General features: G+C 47.6%; 2 non-coding genes across 2 annotated transcripts; both read right to left on the bottom strand.

Annotated features, from left to right (window-relative positions):
- Positions 1-3,172: 3,172 nt before the first annotated feature.
- On the bottom strand, positions 3,173-3,246 carry trnan-guu (transfer RNA asparagine (anticodon GUU)). The gene has a single exon. It is a non-coding gene; the product is annotated as a tRNA-Asn (tRNA).
- Positions 3,247-6,524: 3,278 nt separating this feature from the next.
- On the bottom strand, positions 6,525-6,598 carry trnan-guu (transfer RNA asparagine (anticodon GUU)). The gene has a single exon. It is a non-coding gene; the product is annotated as a tRNA-Asn (tRNA).
- Between the last annotated feature and the right edge of the window lie 8,482 nt (positions 6,599-15,080).

Genomic DNA, 15,080 nt, shown 5'->3' with positions numbered 1-15,080 from the left:
GATGCAGATTCCGCTTGTCAGCTCTCCTAAAAATTAATTCCCTGCCCGGAAATCGAACCTAGGCCGCGGTCGTCAGCAAGCTTTCACCTGTGCATCCAACAATGTCATTTCTTGTATCCATTGCTCCCGATGCGGTCTCCTCTACATTGGGGAGGCTGGAGACTCCTCGCAGAGTCCAGTCACGGCGCTTGAGGGGATATTTCCAGGACACCCGCAACAATCAACCCCATCGCCCTCTGGCCCAACATTTCAACACCCCCTCCCACTCTGCCGAGGACATGCAGGTCCTGGGCCTCCTCCATCGCCGCTCCCTCCCCTCCCGATGCCTGGAGGAAGAACGCCCCATCTTCCGCCTCGGATAAATTCAAACCCAGAACATTAATGTAGACTTCACCAGTTTCCTCATTTCCCCTCCCCACACCTTGCTTCAGTTCCAAACTTCCAGCACAGTGCTATCCTCATGACCTGTCCTACCTGCCAATCTCCCTTCCCACCTAGCCGCTCCACCCTCCTCTCTGACATGTCACCTCCATCCTCACCCCCATTCACCTATTGTACTCTTTGCTACCTTCGGCCCAGCACACCCCCACCCCCCAATTTATCTCTCCGCCCTGGAGGCGTCCTGCTTCCATTCCTAATGAAGGGCTTTTGCCCGAAAAGTCGATTTTCCTGCTCCTCGGAAGCTGTCTGACCTGCTGTGCTTTTCCAGCACCACTCTGATCTAAACTCTGGTTTCCAGCATCTGCAATCCGCACTTTTGCCTACCCAATAAACCCAGTGTGTCGATTTCACATCAACAAACTGACACAAGCAGACACAACGTGTGCAGAAACCCGAGCCACATTACTTTACATAAAAGACATCTGGGAAATGATGTCCAGACAACCCAACGCTCTCAGCATCATGGTAGCCCACAAACCTACCAACACACTTACACAGCGGCTAATGAACCTGGAATAGCCTATACAAACAACCCGCAAACGAATGTTATTTACAAAATACCATACAAGGAAATATATACATGAACCCTGCCGCACAGTTCTCTGTGTCAAGAAATGCTGGGATGAGATAAGGAAGATTTTTTTCAGCCAAAACGAATCGGCACTGACTGGACAGCCATTTAAAATCTACGCTGCCAGGCCAGGATGGAAGATCCAACGGGATGAACAGATTTCTTATTTCCTGAAGATTTACAAAGCTGAGACTGGGTTTTGGTGTTTGTTCCCTTTCCACTCCCAGGAGCCGCAGTGGTTGGGGAGGTGAGTTGGAGAAAGTGAAATATGTCCATGAGCAGCGTGTGGGTCGATTTCAGCTTCCCCTCCTCTGACAGCGCTGTGATGTGACTCTGATGTTCTCAGGGACACTTAATGACGCGAGACAGTGAAAAGAGTCTCGTTCCTGCAGATCAGGAATTCAAACCGTAGGGCGGCTTCAGGACAATGAGAAAGATTAATTGGAGTGTGTGAAGAAGCTGTGAGCTGCATTTCAAAGAGGTAGGTGGAGTCAGATGCGTCATCCATTGCGCCCCGGCCCTGTGCGTACCTGACGCCACCATGCTGCAGAGTTCTGACGTTAACACGGACATGCGCAGCAATGGGAACATTCACAAGAGGAACAGCCAAAGATAATCACCGTCACTGCTTCCCTTCCATTGTCCCAACTTGGTGAAGCAGTATCTTTCACTGGCAAATAAAACACATTCGTCCTCAGGTGCCTGCTTCATTTTGATCACGACTTCACGCCCCTCACTGTTCTCGTCTCATTTCCAAACACTTGGCTCATAGCCTCAAAAGTAACCCTGTGGATATCTGATTGTTCCACCCTGACAGGCAATGGGTTGCAGATTTCCAACCCCTCCACTGATGTGAATCTTAAAGAAGAAACCGGGGAACAGTCTTCCTTTCTTTTTGACGACATTTCTCAACTGTAGTCGGCAAGGTTCACACCTGCGTGGGGAAACCGCAATCGATCTGAAATCCATCGTATTAACCACTCGACCCACGAATACAGAACCACACTGACAGCTTCATTTCCCAGGTCTCCCTGCCTGTGGAGCTGAGAAAGAGTGAGTTATTGCTGTGTTTGTTTGAATACAATCACTTCACAGGTTTCGAAAGGGTTACATATCTGCACATGGCGAGTCTGGTTGTTTCATCACGAAAGATGAAATAAACGTTCAGTTAAAAGCAAAAACAGAAATTCCAGGAGCAACTCCGCATCGGTGGAAAGAGAATCAGAGACAATATTTCAGAACTCTGTTTTCTCCCACAGGTACTGCCAAACCTGCTGAGTTTCTCCAGCAGCTCCTCTTTGTGTCTCGGATTCTCAGCATCCGCAATCGTTTACGTTAGAAATTAAATCAAGTCAGCCCCATGTGCAGAAATGAGAATCCTTTCAATTTCCCAAAAATTTGGCAGAGATTTCAAGGCATTTGGCAAAAAAAAGTAAAAGTGACATTAGGAAGAACACTTTCTTGTCCCTGTCTGACCGGGACAAGGAGGCAGATTCAAGAACACAAAAGGGAATTCGGTGGTCATGTCCAAAGTAACAATGTGGAGATTTACAGGGAGAAGGCAAGAGAATGATACGAATAGAGACTCTCATTTACTTGCTGTGTAGAACCAGCAGAGCTCAGGTGGGCCTCCAAATGCGCTGTGACACGTGTTGTGATTCAGAGTGAACTCACAGTTCAATTAACGGAAGGTGGGAATTTTGAAAAGGTTTATATTTACACAATCTCCTCACGTCAACGCAACAGCAAAATAGTTTAATTATCCGCCAGTGGAGAGAACCCTGTTCCTGGAGATGGGACAAAGAGCTGGCTCAGGGATATCAATCCACATTGCTCTCTTTGCCACCAGTTCAGAGGGAGAACATTGGAGGGACAAAGGAATGAATAACGATCTGTGTGGGAGGGTGACTCACTGTTCATGGAGACTATTCCTGGCTAACAATAAGTCGTGTGTAACAGCAGACGATGTGATAACAAGGCCTTGTGAGGGTGTGGTAAGGGTCAAGGGCATGGGGGAGTTCGGGTCCAAATAATATTGGAGACTGGAGGATCCCCAATGGACAGTGAGGCGTTGGACTTGTGGAACATTGCTGCATGAGACACAGATGTTGGCCAAGGAGCAGGGTAGCGTGTTAAAGACTCAGGCAACCAGAAGCTCATCGCCTCTGGGTGGGCTTGAACCACCAACCTTTCGGTTAACAGCCGAACGCGCTGACCAATTGCGCCACAGAGACAGGCGATGACATGGGCTGCGCCATCGCTTAGGGGAGGCTATAAGTGAATTCATAATTCAGCCTCCCCGCCTAGAATTACAATTGTCGTCTATCAGTTTTACTTTTCCAAAATAAACCCTGGGAGATTTATTGTGGAGACACCGGGGACAGGCTGGAGACACATCCATGTCACGAGGAACTAGCGTTCTTATTCCGGGCCGTCGCCCTTCGAGCCTTTCCGTGTTTTGCCTGTTCCCGAGTTCTCTCATTGGCTCGGAGGCGAGAAGGCGTTTGAATCCCTGATGTGCAGGAACGACAATTCTTTCATTGTCTCAGATCAGTTCATGTCCCGAGAACATCAGAGTCACTCTCCCGGCCTCTTCAACAAGGGGACGGTGTCTGGACTGTCTCTACTCAGTGGGACAGTTCATCTTCGGGACGCTTCCCAAACAGTTTCTAAAGATTCACAAAGCTGGAGACTGGGATTTCTGTTTTGCTTCATGAACATTTTTCCATTTCCTAACTGACAATATTTTGCCAAAATCTCTTCCCAATTGTATGCCTTGAGTCATGTCCAGGGATGAGGAATTTCCATTTTGGGGAGACATTCCCAAGGTTGGGAATGTTTGCTTTGGAGCAAAGAAGGTTAACTGGAGATTTCCTGGTGCTGTTGGTAATGATGGGAGAAGAAGCGGTGGGAATGGGCAGATTAATGATCAGAAGAATCAATTGCCACTGACCAGAGTCAGTTACCAGAGGACAGGGATTGAAGTTCTTGAATGAAAAGCAGCACTTGTGCCGAATAAACACAGAGAATACTGCAGAAAGCCAACAGGTCGAGCAGCATCTGGTGAAAGGTAAACAGAGCTGACGTTGTGAGGCTGGTACGTTGTTTGTTCAGAACCCGAGGTTCCTGCATGGCAATCAATTCCCAGACATGAGAAAACAGGACTTTATTGAGACGGGTTTTGTGAAGTTTGTGCGATAATGCAACCAACAGGAAGTCATTTAAAATCGCCAGCGAAGAAAGCATAGTCAGCAGGTTACCACCCTGGGCGGGGGAGCCCCAAAGGATCTCTACGCCAACACCTTAAGTGTTCGGCCACAACTACACGCCCAAGGTTGTGGTGTAAATTTCTCATGGAATGGTTCTAACAGGAAAGGTGAGTATTGGGCTTGTCCTGTCCGCGCCATAGCCCCAACGTATCCTGTTCCCCTGGATTTGATCAGGACAGAGGAGGCTGATGGGAGATCGAACTGATCTACACACATTGATGAGGGATAGAGCGGGTGGGAAGGATCCATTCCCATGCATAGGGAGATTAATAATCAGGACCGAAAATAAGGAGCCACTTCAAGAAATTTGGGGTTCATTCAGCAAAGCTAATGTGGAACTGTTCACAGAAAATTGTGATCAAAGTCTTCTCGAGTTATTTTGATGAGAAGTGTTAATGATGCTAATACAATCGATAGGATGAACGGAGATTGGTAAATGTATTTGGTGACCGTTCTGTTCTAGCCCTGTGAGCGAAACCTGGATCTGAAGGAATAAAAGGGACATTAACAACATCGATCTGAAATTGGATACGTGAGACAAGAAGCAGAGCCATCATTAACAGTTGGCTTTTGAACTGGAGAAGGTTTCTCGTGAAATTAGCTTGAGGCTTGAGGTATGTAAGGTCAAGATAATTTAGGTGAAACACGGAAACGCTATCCTCATTAGCAGACAGTGAAAGGATTACAAGACGCAAATTAAACATTTTCTACAAGTGATACAGGGGACTGGGAAGATAAGTATTATAAACTGTGAACAACAAAGTTCTGGAGCACAACACTTACATTCAAAGACCGAAAACATCCAGGTCCTGATTAATCAGATTGCATTGTGGTGCTTTTCTGCAAAACATCCACTTGCAATGTCCTACAAAAGAGTGACAAAACCCATCCCTCTCAGCCCAGGATAGAAAATCCGAACCGATGAACGTTTGCTGATTTTCTGAAGATTCACAAAGCTAAGACTGGGTTTTGGTGATTGTTTCTTTTCAACTCCCAGGAGCCGCAGTGGTTGAGGCGTTGAGTTGGGGAAAGTAAAATGTGCCCGTGAGCAGCGTGTGGGGCTATTTCAGCTTCCCCTCATCTGACAGCGCTGTGACTTGACTCCGATGTTCTCAGGGACATTGACTGACGTGAGACAGTGAAAAGATTCTCATTCCCGCAGATCGGGAATTCAAACGGTATGCTGGCTTCAGGACAATGAGAAAGATTAATTGGGGTGTGTGAAGAAACTGTGAGCTGCATTTCAAACAGATAGGTGGAGTCAGATGCGTCATCCATTGCGCCCAGGCCCTGTGCGTATCTAACGCCACCATGCTGCAGAGTTCTGACGTTAATACGGACATGCGCAGCAATGGGAACTTTCACAAGGTGAACAACCAAAGATAATCACCGTCACTGATTCCCTTCCACAGGCCCAACTTTGTGAAGCAGTATCTTTCAATGGCAAAGGAAACATCCTTGGCCTCAGGTGCCTGCTTCATTTCGATCACGATTTCATGCCCCTCACTGTTCTCGTCTCATTTCCAAACACTTTGCTCATAGCCTCAAACGAAGCCCTGCGGGTATCTGCTTGTTCCACCCGAACAGGCAGTGGGTTGCAGATTCCCACCAATCCCAATGTGAGTGAAATATTTTTCCCCCTCCACTGATTTGAATCTTAAAGAAGAAGCCGGGACCAAGATTCCTTGCTTTTCCACGACATTTCTTATTTTGTAGTCGGCAGGGTTCACACCTGCGTGGGGAAACCGCAATGGATTTCAAGTCCATCGCATTAACCAGTCAGCCCACCAATACAGAACCACACTGACAGCTTCACTTCCCAGGTCTGTCTGCCTGTGGAGCTGAGAAAGAGTGAATCATCGCAGAGTTTGTTTGAATCCAATCACTTCACAGTGATTCGAAAGGGATAAATATCTGCACATGGCGAGTCTAGGTGTTTCATCCCAAAAGATGAAATGAACTTTCAGTTAAAAAGAAAACTAGAAATTGCAGGAGGAACTGAACAGGTCAGGCAATATCTGTGGAAAGAGAATCAGAGACAACCTTTCAGAATTCCGTTTTCTCCAGCAGTTTCTCTTTTTGTCTCGGACTCTCAGCATCCGCAGTCCTTTACGTTAGAGATTAAATAAATTATGAAACCCCTTTGTGCTCCCTCAGTGGAGAAGATTTCCGTTTGGGGAACATTTTCCTGATCCCATTAAAAACCAGAAACTTCGCAGCTGGAAGGAGAGCAACAAACACGCCGCCCCTGGGTGGGCTCGAACCACCAACCTTTCAGTTAACAGCCGAACGCGCTGACCAATTGCGCCACAGAGACAGGCGACGGCGCTGGCCGCATCATCGCTTAGGGGAGGCTATTAGCGAATTCATAATTCATCCTATTCCGCTCAGAATTACAATTGTCGTCTATTAGTTTTGCTTTTCCATAATAAAGCCTGGGACATTCATTGTGGAGATACCGGGGACAGTCTTCAGACACATCCATGTCACTCGGACCTAGCTTTCTTACTCCGGGGCCGTCGCCCTTCGAGCCTTTCCGTGTTTTGCCTGTTCCCGAGTTCTCTCATTGGCTCGGAGGCGAGAAGGGGTTTGAATTCCTGATGTGCAGGAACGGCAATTCTTTCAATGTCTCAGATCAGTTCATGACCCGAGAACATCAGAGTCAATCTCCCGGCCTCTTCAACAAGGGGACGGTGTCTGCACTGTCTCTGCTCAGTCGGACAGTTCATCTTTCATTCTCCTCTAAATCCGCTTCCCAAACAGTTTCTAAAGATTCACAAAGCTGGAGACTGGGATTTCTGTTTTGCTTCATGAACATTTTTCCATTTCCTAACTGACAATATTTTGCCAAAATATTTTCCCAATTGTACGCCTTGCATCATGTCCAGGGATGAGGAATTTCCATTTTGGGGAGACATTCCCAAGGTTGCGAATGTTCGCTTTGGAGTAAAGAAGGTTAACTGGAGATTTCCTGGGGCTGTTGGTAATGATGGGAGAAGAAGCGGTGGGAATGGGCAGATTAATGATCAGAAGAATCAATTGCCACTGACCAGAGTCAGTTACCAGAGGACAGGGATTGAAGTTCTTGAATGAAAAGCAGCACTTGTGCCGAATAAACACAGAGAATACTGCAGAAAGCCAACAGGTCGAGCAGCATCTGTGGAAAGGTAAACAGAGCTGACGTTTTGAGGCCGGTACTTTGTTTGTTCAGAACTGGAGTTTCCTGCATGGCAATCAATTCCCAGACATGAGAACATTCTTTTCTTTTTCCACAAAATTGAAAGCACCATCCCACCCCTTCTCACCCCTCTATTCTCACTCCGCTCAAACTAATTCTCCCGATGGTACTGATTCAGGATCTTACAGAGACCGAAAAGTGAAAACATCAAGACAGACATCTTTGAATTTTGGATACATCCACCTGAAAGTTAGTATCTTTCACGACATCTAGGAGTGAGTAAGTCTGATTTTGGGAAGCAAAAAAAAGTGTCAATTCAGGATGAACCTTCAATGCAGCTTCTTGAGAAACAACCAGACACGAAATGGTTAACATCTGGGGAGGTGGAAGTGGGGAGATGGGGGAAATGAGATATCAAGGCATTGGCATCGACACCAGACAGAATCTGAACATACAGGCATGGCAAACATTACGGGCAAGCCAGGGTCATAGAGATACACAGCACAAAAACAGGTCCTTCAGTCCAACTCATCCGTGCCGACCAGAGAGCCTAAGTTAATCTCGTCTCATTTACCAGCACTTGGCCCATATCCCTCTGAACTCTGTCAGAATGGGCAGTGGTTCAGTCCTGGCAGTGACCCACAGCAGTTTCACCAGCAGAATCAGATTGTTGGGAGCACTGGTGTGCCCGCTGGTGCTTCTGCAAGGTGCAGAATGATGAGAACCTCCGCCTGCACTCGGGGCAGGTGAACGGCCTCTCCCCAGTGTGGTCCCGTCTGTGCCTCAGCAGGTGGGAGGAATTGCTGAAGGCCTGCCCGCACTCTGGGCAGGGGAAGGGCCTCTCCCCGGTATGGACCCGAAGGTGGGATGCCTGGTTAAAGCCCTTCCCGCACTTGAGGCAGGAGAACGGGCTCTCCCCGGTGTGGACCCGCTGGTGCCTCAGCAGGGCAGAGGTATCGTTGAAGGCCTTCCCGCACTTGGAGCAGCTGAAGGGCTTCTCCAATATGTGGACCCGGCGGTGGGTCAGCAGGACGGAGGAATAGCTGAAGGCCTTCCCGCATTCGGGGCAGGAGAATGGCCTCTCGCTTGTGTGACCCGCTGGTACCTCTGCAGGACAGAGGAAATGCTGAAGGTCTTCCCGCACTCAGGGCAGCTGAAGGGTCTCTCCCTAATGTGGACCCGCTGATGGCTCAGCAGGCGGGAGGAATTGCTGAAGCCCTTTCCGCACTCAGAGCAGGAGAACACTCTCTCCCCGGTGTGACTGCGCCCATGAGTCTCCAGGTCAGATGGGAAACGGAAGCCTTTCCCACAGTCGCCACACTTCCACGGTTTCTCCACGGGACGGGATTCCTTAGGTTTCTCCATGACCGAAGCTTCACCTGCACACAAACGCGTGTACAGTACCTCTCTGCCGTGAATTCATCTTCCCAGTCTGTATAACATTTACTGGCTCCACAACCAAAGTGCTGCAACAGTAGGGTCTCTCTTCCGGTCTCACTGATGCTGAAAAAGTACTGAAACAGGAACTAAAACGCTTGGTTCCTTCTCACAGAATCATGGTCGAAAATTGTTATTGTCCCGATGGATGCAGTGACTCTCAGACATTGACGTGAAATTGAGGACAGCAAATGCTGGAGAGTCAGAGTCAAAGTGCAATGCTGGAAAATCACAACAGATCAGGCAGCATCCGAGGAGCAGTCGAGCCAATATTTCAGGCAAAGCCCTTCAGCTATTGATATTGAAACTTCCGTCTTCAGATCTTCAAATAATCTTTAAAAAGAGATGACAAAAATCATCACTGTCAGTCCAGGTTAGAAATTCCAAACAAGCAATTCTACTTTACGCAGAACATTCTTTTCTTTTTCCACAAAATTGAAAGCACCATCCCACCCCCTCTCACCCCTCTATTCTCACTCCGCTCAAACTAATTCTCCCCATGGTACTGATTCAGGATCTTACAGAGACCGAAAAGTGAAAACATCAAGACAGACACCTCTGAATTTTGGATACATCCACCTGAAAGTTAGTATCTTTCACGATATGTAGGAGTGAGTAAGTCTGATTTTGGGAAGCAAAAAAAGTACCAATTCAGGATGAACCTTCAATGCAGCTTCTTGAGAAACAACCAGACACGAAATGGTTAACATCTGGGGAGGTGGAAGTGGGGAGATGGGGGAAATGAGATATCAAGGCATTGGCATCGACACCAGACAGAAACTGAACATACAGGCATGGCAAACATTACGGGCAAGCCAGGGTCATAGAGATACACAGCACAAAAACAGGTCCTTCAGTCCAACTCATCCGTGCCGACCAGAGAGCCTAAGTTAATCTCGTCTCATTTACCAGCACTTGGCCCATATCCCTCTGAACTCTGTCAGAATGGGCAGTGGTTCAGTCCTGGCAGTGACCCACAGCAGTTTCACCAGCAGAATCAGATTGTTGGGAGCACTGGTGTGCCCGCTGGTGCTTCTGCAAGGTGCAGAATGATGAGAACCTCCGTCTGCACTCGGGGCAGGTGAACGGCCTCTCCCCAGTGTGGTCCCGTCTGTGCCTCAGCAGGTGGGAGGAATTGCTGAAGGCCTGCCCGCACTCTGGGCAGGGGAAGGGCCTCTCCCCGGTATGGACCCGAAGATGGGATTCCTGGGTAAAGCCGTTCCTGCACTTGAGGCAGAAGAACGGCCTCTCCCCGGTGTGGACCCGCTGGTGTCTCAGCAGGGCAGAGGTATCGTTGAAGGCCTTCCCGCACTTGGCGCAGCTGAAGGGCTTCTCCAATATGTGGACCCGGCGGTGGGTCAGCAGGACAGAGGAATAGCTGAAGGCCTTCCTGCATTCGGGGCAGGAGAATGGCGTCTCGCCTGTGTGACCTGCTGGTGCCTCTGCAGAAAGTAGGAACTGCTGAAGGCCTTCCCGCAGTTGGGACATCTGAAGGGCCTCTCCCCCGTGTAGACCCCCTGGTGCCTCAGTAGGCGGGAGGAATTGCTGAAGCCCATTCCGCACTCGGGGCAGGGGAAAGGCCTCTCGCCCTTGTGGACCCGCTGGTGCCTCTGCAGTACAGAGGAATTGCTGAAGGTCTTCCCGCACTCAGGGCAGGAGAACAGTCTCACCCCGGTGTTACTGCGCCCATGAGGCTCCAGGTCAGATGGGAAACGGAAGCCTTTCCCACAGTCGCCACACTTCCATGGTTTCTCCACGGGACGGGATTCCTTAGGTTTCTCCATGACCGAAGCTTCAGCTGCACTCAAACGCGTGTACAGCACCTCCCTGCCGTGAATTTCTCTTCCCAGTCTGTATAACATTTTCTGGCTCCACAACCAAAGTGCTGCAACAACAGGGTCTCTCTTCCAGTCTCACTGATGCTGAAAACGTACTGAAACAGGAACCAAAAAGCTTGGATCCTTCTCACAGAATCATAGTCGAAAATTGTTATAGTCCCAATGGATTCAGTGTCTGTCAGACATTGACGTGAAATTGAGGATTGCAAATGCTCGAGAGTCAAAGTGCAATGCTGGAAAATCACAGCAGATCAGGCAGCATCCGAGGAGCAGCAGAGTCAATGTTTCAGGCAAAGCCCTTCATCTAATGATATTGAACCTTCCGTCTTCAGATCTTCAAATAATCTGTAAAAAGAGATCACCAAAATCATCACTGTCAGTCCAGGTTAGAAATTCCAAACAAGCAATTCTACTTTACGCAGAACATTCTTTTCTTTTTCCACCATCCCACCCCCTCTCACCCCTCTATTCTCACCCCACTCAAACTAATTCTCCCGATGGTACTGATTCAGGATCTTACAGAGACCGAAAAGTGAAAACATCAAGACAGACATCTTTGAATTTTGGATACATTCACCTGAAAGTTAGTATCTTTCACGACATCTAGGAGTGAGTAAGTCTGATTTTGGGAAGCAAAAAAAGGTGTCAATTCAGGATGAACCTTCAATGCAGCTTCTTGAGAAACAACCAGACACGAAATGGTTAACATCTGGGGAGGTGGAAGTGGGGAGATGGGGGAAATGAGATATCAAGGCATTGGCATCGACACCAGACAGAAACTGAACATACAGGCATGGCAAACATTACGGGCAAGCCAGAGTCATAGAGATACACAGCACAAAAACGGGTCCTTCAGTCCAACTCATCCGTGCCGACCAGAGAGCCTAAATTAATCTCGTCTCATTTACCAGCACTTGGCCCATATCCCTCTGAACTCTTCCTATTCATATACCCATCCAGATGCCTTTTGAATGTTATAATTGGACCTACATCCACCACATCCTCCGGCAGATCATTCCTTACACTTGCCTCCCTCACCCCAAACATATTACACTCCTTTTCGGGACTTCTCCCATCCCACGGAAATGACCTTGTCTATTTACCCTATCCATACTTCTCATGACTCTATGAATGTCTGCAAGGTCATCCCCTCAGCTTCTGGTATACCGGGGAAAACACTGCGTTTACTTTTGGGTTCACACTCACTGAACCTTCCTCCCGTGTAAAACATTGTTTCCCTCCCCAACACTGTCCAGGGAAAAGCCAAGAGTGCTGAGACTCTGGAGTTGGGGGAATGCCACGTAGAATTCCTACAATGTGGAACACGCCATTCAGCCCAACAAGTCCACACTGACCATCCAAAGTGTAACCCATGCAGACACATTCCCCTATCCCATTACTCGACATTTACTGTAAACTGTGGGCCCATTTAGTATGGCCACTTCAGCCGAAACTGCACATTGTTAGATTTTTGGAGGAAAACAGAGCACCCGGAGGAAACCCACGCAGACACAGCCGGGAGAATGGGCAAACTCCACACAGACAGTCGCCCCAAGGCTGGAATCGAACGCGACTCCTTGGTGCGGTAATACAGCAGTGCTAACTACTGATCCATCGTGCGACCTATGTGCACAAAAAGAGGTGGGGATTGGGAACTTTGTTAATTGTACCACACAGTGGATCGTTGAGTAAGGTTAAATCTCACGGGATCCAGGGAGAGCTAACCAACTGGTTACAAAATTTAGAAGCGCATTGTTGTAGATGCTGGAATCCTTCCTGAAAACAACAAATGCTGGAGATCACAGTGGGTCAGGCAGCGCTGTGCTACACCATGACTGGATAGTGTGGATGTGGAGATGATGTTTCCACTAGGTGAAGGGTTGAGGATGCCAAGTCATTGAGAGCATTTAAGACCGAGATAGGTTCTTGATTAGGAAGGGGTCAAGAGGTATGAGGAGAGGGCAGCAGAATGGGATGGAGAAACATATCAGCCATGATCGACTGGTGGAGCAGACTCGATGGGCCAAATGGCCTCATCCTGCTCCTGTATATTATGGTCTTAAAGCTGGGCAGATGTCTTAAGGGGTTCTCACAAACTATTTCAGAATCCTGAAGAGGAGTTGTTGGACTCGAAACTTTAACCCCGCTTTCTCTCCACATATGCTTCCAGTCCTGCTGAGTTTTTCCAGTGTTGTCAGTTTTTGTTTCAGTTTTCCAGCATCCACAGTTCTTTGTCTTATTTATCATAGTTATATCATATCATATTTATCTTGCCCTTCCCAAGTGTCTGGAACTTCATCTCCCTGATCTACAAACTGTTCACTTACCCTAGAAATGACCACTACCTCCTTATCAGAGTAGACCCTTTTGCTACAAAATGGTTGTTCAAATCTGTGACCAAAATAATTGCATTCGTAATTACTTACACCAGGGACTCTCAATATCTCAGACAAGAACACAGCCAGATTGTTTCAAACAGAACATTTATGTGATTTGATACAATTCCCTATTCCATACTTTACCAGCATGTTGCTGGAATGGAGGGTTTGAGTTAAGACGAAGCTGGGACATTTTTCCAACGGAGCCTAGCAAGTTGAGAGATAACTTTATAGAGATTTTTAAAATCAGGAGAGGTATAGAAAAGGTGTCATTTCCAGGAGGCTCAGAATATTTTATTGCTCCAGAAAGTGTTAAAGGGGGTCAAAGCTTCAGCAGAAATCAAACAGAGCTGAGGACAAACAACATCTAACTCTGTGTGAACAGGGAGACCAGAGGACAGAGAAATCATGACCTGAAATCCGAGCTGACACCAGACTACCATGTTATCAGTGTTTTGATTAGCAGTGCCCACCCTCTACCTTTACGGAGCTTCCCACTCGACTTGAATGCCACGTATCCCCTCGATATTCCGGATCCAATCCTTGACATTCTGAAGCCATATCTCTGTAAGGAGTCTCAGATCATAATTAATCTCTTCAACGTGTGCAGTCAATTAATTCGCTTTGGTTACAATGCAGCACACATTCACATACTGAGCTTTTAGTTTTATTTTTTTGTGATGGTTAGAATCCAGTTTTGATTGCTAGCACATTTGTTCTCCTTGTCCCTTTCAATCATTCTCTGGTGTTTGGTTTCCACATCAATACATTGCTCACTGGCCTTGATTTGGATTGGCCATGCTAAATTGCCCAGTGTCCAGGGATGTGCAGGTTAGGTGGGTTAGCCATGGGAAACGCAGGGTTATAGTTTCAAAGTAATAGAAGGAGTAGGCCATTTGGCCCATCGACCCTGCTCCGCCATTCATTAAAATCATGGCTGATCTATCAATCATCTCAGCTCCTCCTACTTGCATTATCCCAACTACCCTTAATTCCCCTACCACGCAAAAACCCATCCAACAGTGTCTTAATGAAGCTGCCTCTACTGCTTCCTTGAGCACAGAATTCCATAGATGTACCGCCCTCTGGGACAAGCAGCTCCTCCTCATCTCTGTCCGAATTCTACTGCCCCCTAATCTTGCAGCCAAGTCTCACCCACCAGCAGAAAAGACGTGATGGGGTGGTGATGGTGGAGTGGTTGGGAGGTGTATCTGGGGTGGTGTGTGTTTGGAGGGCTCAGTGTGTACTTGATGGCCTGAATGGCCTGCTTCCACACTGTTGGGATTCAATGATATACTGCAGTTATGTTTGCCCCAGATCACAGCACCCAGAATGTCCCGTCTTCTACAAATCAAAAGACAAGCCCCACCCTGCCCTCTTGTATGTGTGTTATCGAAATGCTTAATCATTTCTAGTGAATACAGCCCACACCTGCTGCTGCTGCAAGTAACCTTTACAATGCTGAAGAAACAATGCAATACCTGCAGTACTAAAAATTGTAAGGCTTCTAACCCTTCACTAGGCTCCCTGCTCAGCACACTGTACTTACTGCCGGTAAAACTTAAAACACTTCATCCCCACAGTGCAATGAATTTCCACTTTCTAACAAAATCCTGGATGTACTCACTCACCCAGCTTCTGTCTCACAAATGGAAGATTTCTGCTCCTCGTAAGGGCAAAACATCTTTGAAAGCTGCTTCTGAATGTCCACTCTTCACAACGACACTTCTGCTTTCACCAAAGATCATTAGAGTCATGCAGCACGGAAACAGACACATCGTCCAACTCGTCCGTGCCAACCAGATATCCAAAATTAATCTTGTCCCATTTGCCAGCATTTGGCCCATAACCCTCTCAACCCTTCCTATTCATATACCCATCCAGATGCCTTTCAATATTGCAATTGAACTAGCCTCCACCATTATCTTTGGCAGCTCGTTCCATGCACACATCACCCTCTGCATGAAA

Source organism: Chiloscyllium plagiosum, unplaced genomic scaffold (genome assembly GCF_037043375.1).
Source record: "Chiloscyllium plagiosum isolate Xiang-an unplaced genomic scaffold, Cpla_swu_hap1 HiC_scaffold_27, whole genome shotgun sequence".
In the NCBI taxonomy this organism is placed as follows: Eukaryota; Metazoa; Chordata; class Chondrichthyes; order Orectolobiformes; family Hemiscylliidae; genus Chiloscyllium; species Chiloscyllium plagiosum.
This window is presented reverse-complemented; position numbering and strand designations above follow the sequence as displayed.